Source organism: Apis mellifera, linkage group LG3 (assembly GCF_003254395.2).
Source record: "Apis mellifera strain DH4 linkage group LG3, Amel_HAv3.1, whole genome shotgun sequence".
Taxonomy (NCBI): domain Eukaryota; kingdom Metazoa; phylum Arthropoda; class Insecta; order Hymenoptera; family Apidae; genus Apis; species Apis mellifera.
In genome coordinates this window covers 6,392,957-6,413,497 of record NC_037640.1, presented here as the reverse complement: position 1 = coordinate 6,413,497, position 20,541 = coordinate 6,392,957, and the positions used below count along the sequence as shown (strand labels likewise).

General features: G+C 28.5%; 1 protein-coding gene across 3 annotated transcripts in view; it reads left to right on the top strand.

The window, feature by feature from the left end:
* LOC412883 (Allatostatin C receptor) overlaps nucleotides 1-20,541 on the top strand; it is a 71,405-nt gene that overhangs the window by 34,023 nt on the left and 16,841 nt on the right. The window contains exon 2 of one of the 3 annotated variants that reach the window (XM_016911273.2): nucleotides 19,952-20,132. The exons of 1 other annotated variant lie outside the window; for it this stretch is intronic. The gene's annotated coding sequence lies outside the window, so the exon portion shown is untranslated. Of the gene's footprint in view, nucleotides 1-1,299; nucleotides 2,204-19,951; nucleotides 20,133-20,541 lie in introns of those variants that run through there. One more of the 3 variants, XM_016911272.2, reaches the window with a different exon arrangement.

Here is a 20,541-nt window from a genome sequence, read left to right as displayed (position 1 = left end):
GAGATCTCATTTATAAAGTTTAACAAGAAAAGAAGGTCAAAAAGAATCGCGTTTTTGTTATTGTATTTGCTGCTAATGGAGAGACATAAGAGAATAATGGATTATCGAGATTTCAAGAAAGTTACAGACGACAACGTCTGTGATGGAAAAAAAAAGGGAGATTTTTTTTTTAAGGTAACGCGTGATTTGACGTCTCGTCGCGCGAGAGATAAAGCGATCAATTTAACGAACGTTATTAAGGGAAGATTCCCTCGGTTTTCCATTCTTTCTATTTCTCGCTCCTTCTATATTTTCATTATTTTCTCGCATACAGATAGTAGCAAAGAAAATTTCGTTGAAAAAATTTACTTCGTGGCATTGACTATTTTCTATAATATTTTTGTTCCTAGATTTTTTAAAAAATATAATTTATGATTGGTAAATGAATAAGTAAATTTATTATGTCACTCTGTTTATCTTTGCTGGATGGCAAGAAATGAATATCAAATACGATAAGTAAAATTTTATCAAACACCATCTATCTCTAACGAATTAAATGAAAAAAAATAATCATAAAGAGAGGCAAAGAAGCACGTGATGAAACTTATCAACGTGATCCACGTGTATCAAACTCGATATAAGTTTCTCCGTTTCTGTAGAACTGGGTTTATTGCCAATTATTCGAAGAGCCGGATCGGCGAGACGAAAGTCGGCTTGTTTCAAGAATCAAGCCCGTGTCATTTTTATAGTATCGCCATAAAAACGCTGCAGAGTCGTGGGTATAATTCGTAAATAATAATAATATTACGATCATAAATAATAAATAATAATATCCCCATGCGACGTGAAATTACGTGTTGTTATTAAAATAACATCCCTCCATTGACCTGGAAAATGTATGGATCTGAAATTTGAAAATTGAATTACATATACGATACGAGAATCGAGTATACAAGTTAAAATACTAAATTCACTCGTGATTTCTATATATATATATATGAAATTGCTTAAAAGCCAAAACAGATTAATCATTTCTAATAATTCCCGAATAATTTTACAGTGAAAATGCGTAATTAAGTCAAGAACTAAATATCGAAGTTAATCAGTTTGATTGTTTTATACTTTAAATTGAATCTCTTCAATCGCATACGTATAATCGAACCACACAGAAATTAAATTACACCAATAACATCTATTATAATTAACACCTATTGAAAAACCGAACAAACAAATTTCTAATTTAATAGTAATAATTCATAACTAACGCTTAATTAACACCATCCAGAATCCAAATGACGATGGCTTCAAAGGAATCGATCAGCTTCTTCGTATCCGACATTGGTCACAAAAAATTATCTCCTTTTCGAGCACAAGGTACAAATGTTCTACTTCCAATGTTACAAGATCCACGCCGATTTTATCTCCATTTTCACGAGAACGTTAGCCATCGTGGAGAAGATAGATAATTAAGGACGATCCTTAGGAAGATCTTAATCGGATTCACCGAGACTCGCGCCGATATGCATTTCAAATCGTCGACCGAATCCGAGATTTCGGTAAATCCAATTCCGGGAATCTTTTTACGATTGTAGGGCAGTCTAAGAGAGTTCAATTCATCTCTTCAGGAGTCCCGACGTTTTAAACGTCGAACGTTTTATGGATCTTGCTCGTTTTTCAGGGGCCAACATCAACTTTCCACTCTTCTCTTCTAAAGATCTCGCTGACCCGGAAATCGGAACGAATTTCCAAAATAAAAGAAATATCCAGAGTAAGCGTACACCCTCTTCATCTTCGATTCACCTCTCTCGAAACTCCGAGTTTCGAAAGTTCCGCTCGAACAATCTTTTATTTCGTTTTCCGATCTTCACTTTCGTGTATAATAATAACTTTCGAGTGTACAAGGGAGAAAGAGAGATAAACACGCGTCATATCTGTCGAAATAATTACGTGGTAATGTTGTTATTCCTTGGAGTATTTATATCCGGAAACGAGTGTTCGCGATAGATAAATGGAACTCTCGTGTTTTGCCACAGTTCTTAAGGGGGCTGCTTCGAGAGCGTGTCGAACACAACACCGCGGTTATATCTCGTTCCTAAAATATTTCTATCATCGGCGAAAAAATAACGGTAGATCGATGGGCGGACTTCTCGAATTTATTGGGAATCGAATGCTGACTTATCGGGAATTTTATCGGTTCGATAAGTTGGTTTGCGAGAAGGACGAGGTTAGTAAATAATTTTATTTTGCGAATTGATTTTTGAATTTCGACGATGTATTATAAGGTATGCATGAATGCACGAAGTCAGTGATTTTTTTTTATACGTTTTTATTATGTTATTACGTGCAGATTTCTGTGAATTTAAATTTTTCATAAATGAAATGAATATCTGCGGTGTAGCGGATGAAACATGTCTGCTAACATTATGATTAATCATAATTCGTTTAACTCGCGTTGAAAAGCAAAGCATGAATTTTTCAATAAATAAACGTCTGTATAATATTATAATAATTGGTATGATATATAATATTAATATTACAGAAATTAATTGTAATGTGTAAAACACTCGAATTTTTGATTTTTTATCAAAGATAATCCAAATTAAAACATTTGAAAAAAAATCCTTGATGGTTACATTACGATCGTTAGAATTTACTGAAATATTTACTGAAAATTATTTATAAATAAAATTTGTTTGTGTTAATAATTTTCGTGCTTTGTGAAAATTTTTCCTGTTAATTTAATCTGTGACTAAAAATATTTATGTGACGAAACTTTGGCTTTTTGGCGTTTTGAGAAACTCAGATGTAATTAAATTTACGCGAGAAAGGAGAGCTAACCTCTTTTAATTAATTTCGATATGAACTTACTGAGAACAAATGGAGTTAAATAATAGCTTTTTTTAACACGATTATGTTACGATTATGTTAAAATTAACGTAATAAAATGATGATTGAAGACGAATTTATGTCAGAATTTAGCATTGTAACTAACTGTTCTAAAATTAAGCCAAAAAGAATAAGTTAAAATAGAGTATAGAAATATTCTTAATTTTTATTTATTTATTCAATTCTTATGAGTTCTAACCAAATACTGATTATTACAATTATTCGCATAATTCATTAAAACATCCAAAACAATCGCAACGTGCGTTAACATACAGTGGAATCATACGCATTCATTTCCAGGAATTGACCTCGGTACATATCCATTTATTATATTCCTCGTCGATCGCAATATGCGCGATTTCCGATTACGTTCGTTAAATCGGAATTTTTATTCGGATTTCCCCGGTGTATCATTATATCTCCAGTGTACCGTATTTATCGTATTCATTAACGAGAAACCAGATGAATTTCGAAATTTCAGCGAAAATTCAATCCGATCGAGGTTAATTTTTATATTACAGACAAATCTCTCTCAATATTATATTCGATCATTGCACGTGGAACATTTAAACGAAATATTATTTTCTCCCTTTGGAAAACTATGCAATAGAATCGAGATAAAATTTTCCTGAAACTTCGATCTCTTGGCTTGATTTTCAAGAACATCACAGATATTCTTCTTCTTCTTCTTCTATCTTCTTGAATAGCTATTATATTTTTATTTTCTCTTAAAACAAATATAATTCTCGATAAATCAAAATACTTGATAGATCAGAATTTTTAAATTTATACTTCTTGAACAATAATACCAGAGATACTCATTTTCTTTCTATGTATAGATTTTACAAATAGATATCGCGTTGTTATTTTTTCGCGAAACAAATTCTACGATCATGGAAATCGATTTGATCTTGGCGATCAATCCAGATATTAGATTTCTATTTATCGTATCTGAGTAACGATCGATTAATAACGAAACCATGTTTTTTTATTGTCTTCTTTATGAGACGTTCGTGTAATCAATCTTGAAAACGAGAAACAATCATGAAGAATGGATAAACGTATGTTCAAACATACATATATAGGAAGTAAGAGAAAGGATTTATTTCGTACATATATGTACGTCGAAATGAGATTATACGGAAATATTCGACGAGATACAGATATTGAATTAAACATTTTTGTTATTGTCCGGAGATATGCTGGATCGAGGTCATCTTAAAAATGAAAAACTCATTCAGTGTTTTTGCTTTGTTAAAATATATAGTTAACGCTTTTGCGATAGTTGATTTAATATATTGTGCATCAGAGCGAATACGAAACCGTGGGAAAAGTTGTATCGTTAATATTTAATTGAACTCTTTGTTGGTCCTTGAATTTTAAACGAATTTTCCTTCGAATTCGTTTCATTCGATTTTCCATTATATTTCTGATATTCTTGTATTTTTCCTTTTTTCCTCCAATATTATTAAACGAAAAATTTGTTCTGAATAAAATCAAATATCCCGTTTCTTTTCTAATCTTTTGAAATTTCTTATTAACACATTATTTTCTTTGTTTGTAACATTTTCAGATATATTATTTATATTCTGGAATAATTTTATGATTTTGATGATGAAAACTTAAATTGAAACTCTTCAAAATTGCTTATTCTAATTTTAATTGTTTAATTCTGTTTAAATTATCTACATCATCCGAATTAACTCTTCATTATTGATTTAATGAAGCACTCGTTTAAATAGCCTATAAATTGTATGTATGTACTTTGTCAGAATGCAAAGAAAATCTGAATTGATCCATTTGAATAGTTGCAACGCATTGTTGCGAAACGATCATGGAGGCAGTGTTCCATATCGATTAGATCTTATTGATACATGTGAGTGAATAGAAAATCCTCCTCACTGAGTTTATCACTCGTTATCATCGTGGCATTGTTCTTTCTTTTTTTCGTTTCCAAATCTCTTTTTTCCTCCTCTTAATGGCAACTAATCCAACATCCTGTTAATGTATAATGCGATACAGAGCAAAGTCGTAGAAAGGATTATTTGTTACTTTTAATGACGAAACATTTTCCATTGTTGGTTGTTTGATAATCTAATTCTATTGAATAGATAAGGTTAATCTTTCAGTAAAGAATAGAATAAAAAAAATAAAGCGAAAACATTTTTGGCTTATTAATAATCAGGAGTTTAAAATCACTGAATCTAAGATAATGAAATTAGCTTCAAGTAGGAAGAGATATTCTAGATTAGATTACATCTTTATCGTACATTTCATAATTTAAAAAAAAAAGAATAGCATGCTCTTTCTATATTCTGATAAGAAAATTAAGTAAAAAAAAAAAAAAAATAATCGATGATGAAATTTTTATCAAAAGTAAGAAAAGTACACTTCTTGAATATCCTTCCACGATCAATGACCGTTTTATTCTGTCTCAGAGAAGGAACCGACAAGGAATCTACTTCTGTCAAGCGCAGTCCTTGGAAGAAAATCCTTCGTGAACAAGTTAAAATATCGTAAATCTTGTTTATACTCGAATGAATTGCTTTTGCTGAAATAACATGAAAGCTATGTATGAAAACCCAATTTTTAAAGCTGGACGTTTTGTCAGAAATCACGAATTTTCTAAAGAAAAGTTTTGTACACATGAAATTATATCTATTTAAAAGTAAAATATATGATAATGTTAAAAGTTTCCAGTTCCAGGATTTTCAAATGAAAGCATCGTTTCAATTAAATTTAAAATGTTCCCTTCTGGTCTGAACTCTTATCAGAAAATACATTATACCGCATGTAGGTGACCACGTGTGAGATACATTTTTGAGAAGGGGGACAGATAAGAAACAAAAGAGAAAGAAAAAGACGAAGAAAATCAAATTACCCTTGAGATATATATACGCTTTTGACGTTTTAGTTCGCGCTTGCTTTGGGGGATGTACGCTTATTTTATCCTCATGAGTGTGGTTTATAAAAAATTCAACCTCGTATAGTGACGAATAAATATTTAGGATCTCGAGTTTCCCTAACATTTCCCTATCCGATTCCCTATCATTGATTATTCGGGCAACTTTTATTTAAAATTTAAACTTAATTGTAAAAAGAATACTTTATTACAAATAATTTTCTTTACGATATTACGATATCTTTTATGATAGAATAAATTGTAACAGAAATGAAAGAAATAAAACAAATGAAACTTGATGCACATATTGAATTCAATATCAAAGGGATCCATTATATCTACTTCTCACTTCGATACAAATTTAAACTACTCCCTAATTTAAAAAGTAAAAATCGATTAAATTTTCTTTTTGTTTAAACCCTCTGTTTAATGAATATATTAACATCCGTCTAACGATTTATTAATTATTTTAATTCGATTATCCTCCAAATAATTAGTTCAGATAAAAAGAAGAAAGAATCAAATTATTTGTTATTCGAGCATAACGTAAATAAATCGATCGATATATCGTTTATTTCTTATTCAAAGATCGAGCCATACCTCGAACACTTGCTCGATACCTTCTCGTTCACCTTAATGTACGCTTCATTTATGCCTCACCGACGATAATACGGTCGGATGTGATCCTTAATGAAGTCGAAGATCGGCTCGATCGCGACAAAGTGACAGTAGAAGGCCTACCATGGAAATTCACCTGTTTCCTCCTCGAATTCTCGTCGATTATCGATCACTTGCTTCGATCGTGCTTCGATACGAAATTTTCACGAATGAATAGTCCTTTTCCACCATTCCACCGAGAATTCCTTTAGAATGCTTGTTCAATGTAGTGCCACAACTAACGTGATGATACGAGGAAATTCTATTTCAGAGAAGAGAGAAAAAGAATAGAATGAAAAATGCAAGGTAATAATAATAATATAATTAATTTATTTTTCATACTGACCTGCTGAATTCTGCGGATGTTTCTTTCTTTCTCCAGTAATAAAATTAAATTAAAAAATGTTATTATATTTTATATTTTTATCGCCAAATTGAAAAGAAAATTCTTATATAAAAGAACTTACAAAAGGCATGTCGGATAACAGAACACAATAACTCTGTCCTTCTTCCATACTAATTATTCCAAATTTATTTCTGAATATCAAGCGACAAGGAATATGGAGTATCGTAATTAAATCTGGAAAATATACGTATCATTTATAGAATCGATATAATATCCTCTAAACAGATATCCCACGAATCGTTCTCTTTCGACAAAACTTGGAGATTTCTATCGAACGAGCGATTCTTTAAAGCGGATATCCCGAGTTTCACAATACCAGTTCCGCTGAAAATAATCGGAATTCGATCATTATAGCAATCAACATCCTTTTTTTTTTCTCGAGATTATCGAGTTCTCGCCTCGTTTCTTCTCGAGAAACGATTCGAAATTCTAAAGATCGAGGTCTCCTCTTCATTTCTCTTTTCGTTCGCTTGCTGAGAAATGTCTATCCGAAAGTCTGCTCCGAGATAAAAGATACGAAAAGTTTGGATCGCTATGGCCCTTCGCGAATTTCTCTGTAGGGTGAAGTATAAATGTTGAAAGTTTCGTCGATTTTCGTAGCTCAACTTCCGTTGAGAATTCCCGTTGAGATGTATTAAGTTTCGTTTTTTCAACTTTCTTTTCTTCAGTTTTAATGAAACATCCACTTGTGAATTCGATGAGATTAACGACGATCAAACTGAATATTTTTTTTAATTGTACTATTGATCGCAAATGGTCTGTTATGGAAAATTTAGAAAAATTGTTTTTTTTCACGTGGAGATGTAGAAAATATAGTAAAAAAATCAATGAATAATTTCGCGGTTCAATTGTGAGAACTGAACTTGGAACGATGTAGATAATCGCGTTATAATCGAAAATTTCATTCGTCGCTGCGAACTTTGTTATCCTTTTAATCGCATTAATGCTGCTTTATTAATCACAAGCTTGATATGGAACTTTTGAAAGCGTTTTATTGGTATATCGTGATGAACTAGATCGTGATGAAAGTTATTAAATTTGAATGATATATTTTTATAATGGAAATCAAACATCTGACAATCAACCGAAATTTAATATTGTTAAAAATTACTCTTTATATACATTTTTAACACTATCTTGAAAATGGAAAACGAGGGAAAAATTATATTTATTAGAAATTAATTTCAATGGCATAACAAAACGTAACATAAAAACATTTCAAGTTCGTATAATTCATGATATAATTTTACTTTTTTTTTTTATTAAAAATCAATTAAAGCAATTTAAGTAATAATAATAATATGATTTGAATTAAAGATCTTGGAATTCAATGTTATGGATAAAACAAAGAATAAAAGCTTGGAGTTTAGAGTTCATTAGATTTTGCAGGCACAAACTTTTCAACGATTAAGATTTAATGTATAATTGTTGGAAATGAAAGATAAGAAGGAAAAGTTTAATTCGAAGACTGAGAATATTTTTCAAAAATTCTATATCTGAGATTCTTAGGATTTAAAATTATGATCGAAATAAAAAAAGATGAAAATGTTACAAATAAAGAACGAAAAAGATACAGAATTTATTATGATAGAAAATAAAAGAAAAATAATCATGAATATTATTTAAATAATGTTTAATGTTATTTAAATATTATAAAAAAATTTAATCTGAAATTTAAATGCAGAATTCAATAATTCGAGAATGATTAATAAAATAATATTAATACAATAAAATCTCGTTTAAAATATTCAGAGTAGAATATCAAGCCATTAAATGAAAATCGAATGCATTAATTTTATAAGATTTACAGATATCAAATCACAGAACAGTTCATTTATTATTATTAATTAATCAACACCGAGAGCATGATTTATTGAGCAAAAGTTAAACTCAAAAATCGTTCGAATTGATTAAAGTTTAATAACAATTATCATCGTGATTAAATTAAACAGATCATTGAAAAAGATTGATTAATAAAAATTTGTTTTCCATATTTTCTATCTGAAATGCTTCCATTAAATCTTTTCATACAAATCCATTTTGCTATTCGAATAAGAATATTTGTAATAGAATCAATTTTTTGATAAAAATCATTAGTACGAGTTTAATACTTTTGAATTTTACGTATAGTATTGATGATTATAGTTACCCATAATAATAATAGTTAATAGTAGGTTTACGTTCAATCATTGTCAATCAATATAGAATATAAAGGATTCAAACAACCACGAAGCTGCAGATAGACGATTTAGTCGGAGAGATGCTTTGACAGGAAATCATGGTATTAACGTCAATCCTAGTCTCCAATGTTCCACATTGTTTGAGATATCAAAGTAGTCGAGTCATGCCTGTTGATTAATCATTTCATTACATCGCAATTTTGCTAAACTCAATTAGTTGCAAAGTTAATAAAAAGATACGCTATTGTATAATCGATCAAAAATACGCATAAAATTTTGATAAGAACCGTAATTATAAAAAGATTTTTCAGAATGTAAATATCAATGATTTAAAAAAAGAAAAATATTAAATGGTGAAATGAAATTTCTCGAATCGAGTAACTGAATTATAGTTGTGGTAGATGATATTATAGCCATTGATTAGAATTGTTCGTAAACAACTTGAGAATAGTTAGAATTGTTCGCTCGAAACTGAACGTAAGAAAATGAAATTCATATACTGGATAATTCATAACACTTAGTTATCATTTTAGTAATAATTTATATTCGAAAATTTAGCACAACTATTGTATAATAGAGAAGATTTTATTAAAAGTTAAATTTTATAATCTTCTTAAAAAAGAACGAAATGTATATGAAAAATGTTAAATTTTAATAATGATAAATTTTTCCATGCTCTAAAAATTTAAGTAAAATTTCCTAATATTTTTCTAAAATTTAATAAATAATTTTTTTCATAATTTAAAAAGTTTTCAATATTAGAACAATTTAAACAATAACACTTGGACAATTTAACATAACAAAAAACTTTCACGAAAAGAAGTTACTATGAAAAATTCAATTTATACTATTGAACCCAATCGCATCAAATTCGAAATTAGAAGAAAAAGCAATGAAGGAAATTTTCAAATCTTTATCATTAGCTTGCATTATATAAATTAATTTCTAAAAGATAAAATGAAATTACCTTTGCTAAATTCATAGATGAAAAGGGTTTTCAAGGATGGTGCGCAATGTATGGTTTATTTATCAGGTCCACATGTAATCTGAGTAACGCAATACGTTGTGCAAAGGGTCGTCTGTAGACTCTTGTCGGAAAATTTATCGAGAAACGAGCTTGTTACATAGCAACACGTGCAACGCCTCTGCAAAGCAGCAGAATTGTTGCAACACAATGCAAAACTTGACAATGATTTTGATGATTCATTCACGGCACGAATCAAAGAGAAGGTAGCGGTAAAGATTTTCTTTGAAATAAATTTGCACTTTCAAGTTCGGTAACGAATTAATTTAAAAGCGAAATTAAAAACAGGCATTGATAAACCGATCATTTTTAACGAATTATGTGACGTCATCAAAGAATAATACAAATTTAGCGGGACACTTAAACTTTATTCAAATTTCATGATGCACATATACTTCTTATATTATTACTTATATTGAAATATAGGATTTATCTTAATTTTGTTTCACATGTCACTGCACAACTAAATTTCGAAATTATTATTGTAACGATAAAGTGAATAAAATTGTCAGAATTGTAGGAACATATGATGAGTAAGATATATATGAAAAACGAACCAATATATGAATCGAGAAATATGATAGGCTGGATTTAATTTAATTTTATTTGTGCACAACCAATCAAATTTCGATATTATTATTATACAAAAGAAATGATTATAAGAACGTATGATAACTGAGATATACATGGAAGAACAAACAAATATATGAATCGAGAAGTATGATAGGCTTAATTTAATTTTATTTCATCTATAATGTGACCAATCAAATTTCGAAATTATTATTATACAAAAGAAATAAAATTATTCCTAATTGTAGGAACGTATGATGAGTAAGATATACATGGGAGAATAAGTGAGTGTATGAATTGAAAAATATGATAGGCTAGATTTAGTTTAATTTTATTTATAATGTGATCATTCAAATTTTCGAAATTATTATTATATAAAAGAAATAAAACTATTCATAATTGTAGGAACGTATGACGAGTAAGATATACATAGAAGAAATATATGAATCGAGAAATATGATAGGCTTAGCTTAATTTTGTTTCATCTATAATGTGACCAATCAAATTTCGAAATTATTATAAAAATTATTATACAAAAGAAATAAAACTATTCATAATTGTAGGAATGTATGATGAGTGAGATATACATGAAAAAACAAGTGACTGTATGGATTGAAAAATATGATAGGCTAGATTTAGTTTAATTTTATTTATAAAGTGACCAATCAAATTTCGAAATTAATATTATACAAAAGAAATAAGACTGTTCTTGATTGTAGGAACGTATGACGAGTAAGATATACATAGAAGAACGAACAAATATATGAATCTAGAAATATGATTTAGTTTAATTTTGTTTGTAATGCAACCAATTAAATTTTTAAATTATTATTATACAAAAGAAATAAGATTGTTCATGATTGTAGGAACGTGTGACGAGTAAGATATAGAAGAACGAACAAATATACGAATCGAGAAATATGATAGGCTTAGATTTAATTTTATTTATAATGTGATCATTCAAATTTTCGAAATTATTATTATATAAAAAAAATAAAACTATTCATAATTATAGGAACGTATGATGAGTAAGATATACATAGAAGAAATATATGAATCGAGAAATATGATAGGCTTAGCTTAATTTTGTTTCATCTATAATGTGACCAATCAAATTTCGAAATTATTGTTATACAAAAGAAATAAAACTATTCATAATTGTAGGAACGTATGATGAGTGAGATATACATGGAAGAATAAATGAGTGTATAGATTCAAAAATATGATAGGCTAGATTTAGATTTAATTTTATTTATAATGTGATCATTCAAATTTTCGAAATTATTATTATATAAAAGAAATAAAACTATTCATAATTGTAGGAACGTATGATGAGTAAGATATACATGGGAGAATAAATGAGTGTATGGATTGAGAAATATGATAGACTCGATTTAGTTTAATTTTATTTACAGTGTGATCATTCAAATTTTCGAAATTATTATTATACAAAAATAAAATTATTTATAATTATTTATAATTTATAACTGTAGGAATATATGATGAGTGAATATACATGGAAGAATAAGTGAGTGTATGGATTGAAAAATATAATAAGCTAGATTTAGCTTAATTTTATTTACAGTGTGATCATTCAAAGTTTCGAAATTATTATTATACAAAAATAAAATTATTTATAATTATTTATAATTTATAACTATAGGAACATATGATGAGTGAATATACATGGAAGAATAAGTGAGTGTATGGATTGAAAAATATGATAGGTTAAATTTAGTTTAATTTTATTTACAGTGTGATCATTCAAATTTTCGAAATTATTATTATACAAAAATAAAATTATTTATAATTATTTATAATTTATAACTGTAGGAACATATGGTGAGTGAATATACATGGAAGAATAAGTGAGTGTATGGATTGAAAAATATGATAGGCTAGATTTAATTTAATTTTGTTTGTGCGCGACCAATCAAATTTCGAAATTATTATTATATAAAAGAAATAAAATTATTCCTAATTGTAGGAACGTATGATGAGTGAGATATACATGAAAAAATAAGTGAGTGTATGGATTGAAAAATATGATAGGCTAGATTTAGTTTAATTTTATTTATAATGTGACTATTCAAATTTCGAAATTATTATTATACAAAAGAAATAAGACTGTTCATGATTGTAGGAACGTATGACGAGTAAGAACATAGCATAGAAGAACGAACAAATATATGAATCTAGAAATATGATAGGCTGAATTTAGTTTAATTTTGCTTATAAAGTGACCAATCAAATTTCGTATTAATATTATATAAAAGAAATATAGCCGTTTATGATTATAAAAATGTATAATGTAGAAGATATACATGGAAAAACGAACGAATATATAAATCGAAAAATATGATAGGCTGAATTTAGTTTAATTTTGTTTATAATGCAACCAATTAAATTTTGAAATTATTATTATACAAAAGAAATAAGACTGTTCATGATTGTAGGAACGTATGACGAGTAAGATATACATAGAAGAACGAACAAATATATGAATCCAGAAATATGATAGGCTGAATTTAGTTTAATTTTGCTTATAAAGTGACCAATCAAATTTCGTATTAATATTATATAAAAGAAATATAACCGTTTATGATTATAAAAATGTATAATGTAGAAGATATACATGGAAAAACGAACGAATATATTAATCGAAAAATATGATAGGCTGAATTTAGTTTAATTTTGTTTGTAATGCAACCAATTAAATTTTGAAATTATTATTATACAAAAGAAATAAGACTGTTCATGATTGTAGGAACGTATGACGAGTAAGATATACATAGAAGAACGAACAAATATATGAATCCAGAAATATGATAGGCTGAATTTAATTTAATTTTGTTTGTAAAGCAACCAATTAAATTTCGAAATTAATATTATACAAAAGAAATGTAACCGTTTATGATTATAAAAACGTATGATGAAGAAGATATAGATGGAAGAAATATATCATGGAAGACAATCGAAAAGTGTGTGTGAAGTTAGAGATATTATTTTGTAGGATGTAATTGTAATATTAAAGTAAAATTAATATTAAAATACGACAAATAAACATAGGGTGAGGCAAATATAGTTTATTATTAACGTTTCAACAATTAGAAATTGATAGAGATTTTATTAGATAACTTTTAATCTTTGAATTAACAATGCATGAGTTATAAAGTGTTAAAAATTATTCTAAAATTTATTTAAAATTTATTAAAAATTTATCTAAAATTATTTTAAATTTTATTTATTTTTAATTTTTAATTTTGAAATTTTAAAAAGTTTAAACGAAAATCAAAGTGAATAACCCATATAATAAATATTTTATGTTTTAAATTTAATTATTAAAATTAAAGTGGAATAATATTAAAGTTTCTGCATATTGTAAAGTGTGCATATTAAAATACTTAAAATAATATTAGAAATATTTTTCTTTTTTTTAAAATATCAATTTAAAAGTAAAAAGCGATATTTTCACTGCATAAATTATTTTTAACGGTCATGGAAATTTCATTTCAAATTATCGAGGTAAGTACATTGAAAATTGATTAATACGTTTCATTAAGAGTCGAGTTAAAAGTTAAAATTAACAAATGAAAATTTTCTTTTAAAGAATAATTTTAATATTAATGACGTATTGATAAGATTTATTTCTATCAACATTGGTCTATTTCCATTCCATAGTAACCGAGTATGATTAGCACGATTTTGTCCGCGTTTTTGCTTTTTCTTTCAATTTAATTAATATATCGAATGAGTTTCTTGTTAAGTACAACGCTAAAGCGATGTATTTTATCTTAGCTGACGGACATTAAAAGGCTCGAAAGCGTGTTTTCAATCTGCCCCCGTCAACTTCCATTTCTCGTCTTGTTTAACTTGCAGATTACCTGGTACCCTGTTACTTTGTAAAAACTTATCTGTAATAACTTTTATCAATGTATTTCCTTATTTATAAATATTTGAATATTAATTGATTTCGTAAAATTATTTTAAAAAAATACTAATCTAATAAAATTTTATATTTATTCAAGATAATGATTTCGAACTTTTGGATGAATTTTTATAAAAATTAGATTTAAGAAAATAAAATCATTTTAATTTATTTTGATTTAGATGAAAAAATTTAAGATAAATTGGATAAATAAAAAATTTGATTTTTTCTAAATTTATTTTAAATTAATATATTAATTTAATATATTAATATATAAATATTGGCTGAGAAATATAATAATATAAGTGAATTATTTAAGAAAGTTTATATTTTAAAAAATAACTTTTTTCGTATTTTTTTTATTTTATTTTATTTTATTAATTTCAGAATTGGATTGATTTTAATTTGGTTTTATTATATAATATTATAATAATTAATATATTAAAATAACTTTTATCTAATTATTTTACAAATAATTTCAAATAATGTGAAATTATAATATAATTCTATTTTCTTTCGATCATTATTTTCAGTTCTTCATTTATAAATCATAGACAGAGAAAAATATTAACAATTCTCCTCTGACTCGGAGAATAAAATTATGAATAAAAAATATATATATATATATGAGAAAATAATTTATTTTTGGAATTTTAATTACAAAATTTAATATATGATTTTTATTTAAATAAAAAATGCTCTTAATAACATTTGAAAAATTTTTTAATATCGATATTTATAAACAAAAGTGTAGATTTTAATATAAATAATATAAAATTGGTATAACGAAAACTCATATCGTTCGAAAATAACAAGAAAATTTATATTATAGAAACAAATAATTCCACACAAAGACATTTATATAAATCCTTTTATATTTTGATAATTTATTTAATCGTGTTATTTATTTTCGAATATATAGCGCATATTTGTGATGGAACTCTCTCTCTCTTTCTTTCGCCCTTCTTCTCATGTATATTTGCGTATATCGTTCATACGTCCGTCGTACGTGTTCGTGCGTGTATCGTGCGTGTATCGTGCGTGTGTCGTGCAATACGTGCGTGTATTCGTGCGGTGCGTGCATGTGTTCGTGCGGTGCGTGTATATGTGCATATGTGTTTTCGAGTGGTTAAATAATAATAGCCATTTCTCATGAAATTCGAGCAAAAATAATGTCATAATTTGCTAACAGCCATCGTCAGAAACGTTTACGCACAAATTATTCATCCATGAATTGTTTGATCAGCATTCGTCGATCGATCGAAGCGTAGAAAATAAACTTTTCGCGGGTAGATTAAATTGAAAAGTTTCAATTATATATTTCGTTGAAGTATTATATTACGATCATTATATAATATATTTTAGAAAAGATTATTCGTTATACAAATTGACAAAAATAATATTTAAAATATTTTTTAATATTTAAAAAAATCTGATCCATCTCTTGTATATTTTTTTTTAATATAACGTATAATGTATTTGTGATTCAAGATTTTGTAGAATGCATATCAATGATAAACAAGCAAAAAAGAGATTTCAAAGGATCTAAAAGGTTTTCTATTGTAACGGTCTATTGAAAACGAATCTGTTATTGCGGAAAAATCTGGTAAAATGATTTAAAAAACTTGAGGGATTATCAAACATATTTACAATTTAAAAATTTTCTTAACAGAGAAAATTGCTTGAAATACTTTTTTTAATTTTACGATTTTCAATCAAGTTTTATTAATAAGAGAAGTTTAAACTGAACATCTGCGATCACTAATCAAAATTTTTTTTTTCATTATTTCTTATCCATCTTCATTTTTATTTAAAGAAACTTTATTTGTACCGCAGCTATCTTGGATTACAGACAAAAAAATTTTACTCAAGAATAGATTTTTAAACAAAACTGCGTATGACGAGAAATAAGATAATGGATAACGACATGGTACTTTTAAAAGTTGTTCTCTCATTTAACTCGCTTTTTTCGTGAGTGAATCTCGTCTCTCGAGTAACTCTCAATCAAGTTTTAACTTCTATACGCATGCATTCTTCTCAATTTTTATCCTTGCATATCCTTTTTTTTTTTCTCATTTGAGACTGTTATTCCTAAGAGATTTGCGCCAGATGATGAAAAATTAAAAATTCTCTCTATATTCAAACATTCTCACTGCATTGATAATCTTTATTTTTTGAATCATCAATATGTTAATTTTCACCATTCTTTATTGCTCATTACCCTAATCTTTAAAAAATATTATTACACAATATATATTAGACAAACTATTAAATTACAATCCTAATATCGATATTCAATATTAGTTTTCTCTGTAATTAAATTTTCAAATATTTCTCATTCAAACTGTAATAATTCAAATCTCTTCATCGCACGATGTCAAAAACCATTGCTTTTCAAACACTTTTCGCGTGGAAATGTTCACAGTAAACGATGTGGATCAAATCACATCGACGATTTTCAATTTCACAAATACAAACAACATTAAACGTGTCTTCATAGAACGTGTAAAACATCATGGAACTTCTTTATAATCCTTCTTTGTCCATTCGAAACTTCATAAATCGAGGCTTCGATTATAAAATCTGCATCGAAACGTGCCATGGCCCGTAGTTGGATGCAGTTAGGTTATCAATCGAGAGACAAAACCGATTCAAAGCTGAATCCACTCGACCAATCCACGAGAAATCATTTGACTGCCAATTTTTCGTCGACAAATCTCTATCCACGGCCGATGATCGTTCTCCTTTCTCGTTTTATTCCTGGTATTTTCTGGCTCGCCGGCCAATCCGGATCCCCGTTTCGTTTAGAATTATCGTTATCCGCCCTCGAGAGCAGACGTTTTTCAACGTACACACGAGTTTATCTTGCTTTCCGCGTATTTCCAATTTCAATGTTTAAACAAAAACGGTGTTCCGCGTGTCTCGTTGTCCAGATAGACGCCGCTTGTTATTTCAAGCGCATTCCAGGGGAGGGCAAATATCGGCGATTTGTCGTTCGATACGTTTCAACATGTTTTATTTCTACGCTCCGTTTTGTACGACGCGTAGAATTAATTGTAAGAGAACGCGATAAAGTATTCGTAGAATGGTCGATACAGCGAGGAATATATATATAGCGCAGGAGATTTTTCGTTACATTCGTTCGTTTAAATTCGTTTAAATTGACAGGAGATTGAATTGGATTAAAATTTTGACTAATTATAATTATTATAGTTATAAATTCAGTGAAGTTTCGATAATAAAGTTTCGATTAAATCGAACGTGCATTGATTCATATTTTTATTAAACTTTGAATTGACAATCCGATGTGTAGATTAGTTGAATTTGATCGATTTATTGATTCGTACAATTGAATACGTTGATTGTTTGTTTCATTCATTTCGTAATAAGAATATCTACTTGTCTAATTTTACTGATTCGATTAAAAATATTTAAATAATTTCAAAATTTTTAATTAAGAAAAGAAATTTTTAAATAAGAAATTTTTAATTAATTTTTAATTAAGAATAGAAATTTAAATTCAAACTTGTCATTCCATATTTTCAATTTATTCTTATTAGAGAAACTATTTCATTTTTTTTTTTTGTTTGCTTTTGACACGATATTTTATATTATATAAAATTATTGCGAAGCCAGATTTTTCATCCATTGTATATTTGAAATTTTATTATTCGAAACTTTCGCAAATATATCGTGTAATTTCAAACAATCAATGTTTCATTCATGCAAAATTGCTTTACATTATATCGAGAAACAATAGGAGACTCAAGTTTCTTCATCAAAAGATCGCACATCTTCGTTAAAGATGCGATTCATCGTACTGGAAACAGATTTCGATTTTCTTCTGCAAGAAGAAATTCAGCGTTTGTAACGATGCGTGTTTCGTTATTGTCACATCGTGGAAATACGATTCATGAAAATTTCACCAATTTTGTGTTTGTTCGACGTAACAATACGAAGTTGGAACGAGAATACTGCACGTCTTTAAACGTCGCGTTTGAGACAAGCCCTTTTTCTTCAGATTCAAAAGAATCTGACTTCTCTGAGAAAATAGTTCAAAGAAAAGAATACGTTTGTACCTTTCCGAGGAAAAATTTTTGAAAAATTTCTTTCATTTCTTTCACACGACATAACTCGATAAAAATATATCAAGTTTTATACACGAAGGAAGTGACAAGTATGTGTGATATGATATTTCGTTTACGAAAGAAATGTGTAACGATTGAACGAGCTATAAAATGAAAAAAAACGAAGCATGCAATTTATTTTTAATCTTATTAATTTTAAATAATTTCAACAATAGTAATCGATTAAAATTTCAGTGTTTGTCATATTGATTTGCACTTTCTTCTATTTTTTATTTTATTTAAATACAATAATTTCGAAAAAAAGAAAAATCTTCCTCAAATTAAATATACTATTTTTGCCTTCATTAATTAACGAATACCAATCCGAATTCCATTTTCAATATACACTTTCACCATAAATTTCACACACTACAATTTTCGATTAAAACCTAGGAACAAGAATGCCTTGATGGATTTCCCTAATTAACATTCTTCGTCTTCGCGATGTCGATGCACGCATTCTTCCTCCCTCCGTTCCTCCCTCGTAAATCCTTCCGCCACGTTTCCTATCATCCCTCCCCACCATTGAAAGCGAGAATCGTGTCGCGTTTCCTTGTTTCTTCCATCCCCGACACCGAAATTCGTCAAATCGTCCCTCGACCGAGATTCTCGCCCTTCCCTTCAATTTGTCGCGCGTAAATTCGTGAAAGTGGAGCCAGCCTGCGCGTCGCGCCGACGAGAAATTTTTTCGGGATCGATCGATCGGCCGCGTGGGCTTCCTCGAGTGACGCATCGACGAGATTCGATCGCCGAGGAGATTCCGGATGCAAGACCGAACGATAAAACCGCGCATCAATCTCGATAGACTTTGAAAAGGATAGACGTTTATGGGGAAACAGCAGGAGGGGGAAGATCGATGTACGTACGTATGTATGTATGTATGTATGTATGTATGTATGTATGTATGTCGTTTTATGAGTGTGGATGATGAAGTATATGTTCGTTCAAAAATTCGGAAAGATTAGGTAAGAATTAATTCGATGTTAGTATTTTTAAGAAATGCAATTTGAAATCTATGATTTATGTCAATTGCGAATTCTTTATGCAGATGAAAGGTGTACAAGTAATATAGAAAATATTATTAAAACACACTCGTAAAGTAGAGGAAATCGTACCATTGAATCTCTTTTTTTGTTCTATTTCGATATCTTAATTCGTTGCCGAGATAATAAAGATTCAAACGTGTGCATAACACGTGCATTTAACACGGTTTTGTTAGAATTATATAACAAATAAGTCACAACCCGGTGACCTATATTTTTTCCACGAAAATAATATTTGTTTTTTTTCAGGAATCGCGTTTGTCGCTTGTCTAGAATTTGGGCTAGGTCAGTGAGACAAGGTGCGAGCGAGAGATCCGAATAACAGCAAGAACGGAGATAGTGGATAGATTAAAAATTACCATTTTCTTTACACGATGATATCTCAAGAACCAAAAATGGTATCGAGATAAATCAAAAAACACCTTAAAGGGTAAGGTCCAGCGCTTCTAATGATCGTTCGTTCGTTGATTAAAACTCACTATCTTCGAAGTTACAGCGGTTCAAAGATTTCCTAATTTTAATCGAGTTTTGAAACAAGTTATGCGACAACTGCTCGTATTCAAATCGTGTAAAAGTGGAAAGAAGATGATCAAAAAAAGGATAGATCTATAAAATAGTAGAACTATTCCTACGTCTGCACGCACGTTTATCTGACATTTATCTTTCGAATGCAACCAATCAAATTTTCCAACTTCTTCCAAACAAAGTTTCTTCGAAAAGAGATTCCTCGACACGAGGGTATAATCCTAAGTACAAAATCGAAGAAAGTTTCGAGCAAAGTTTCGGACGTTGAATTTATATCCAACTGCTTACATCGCAAAGATATTATATTAAAAAAA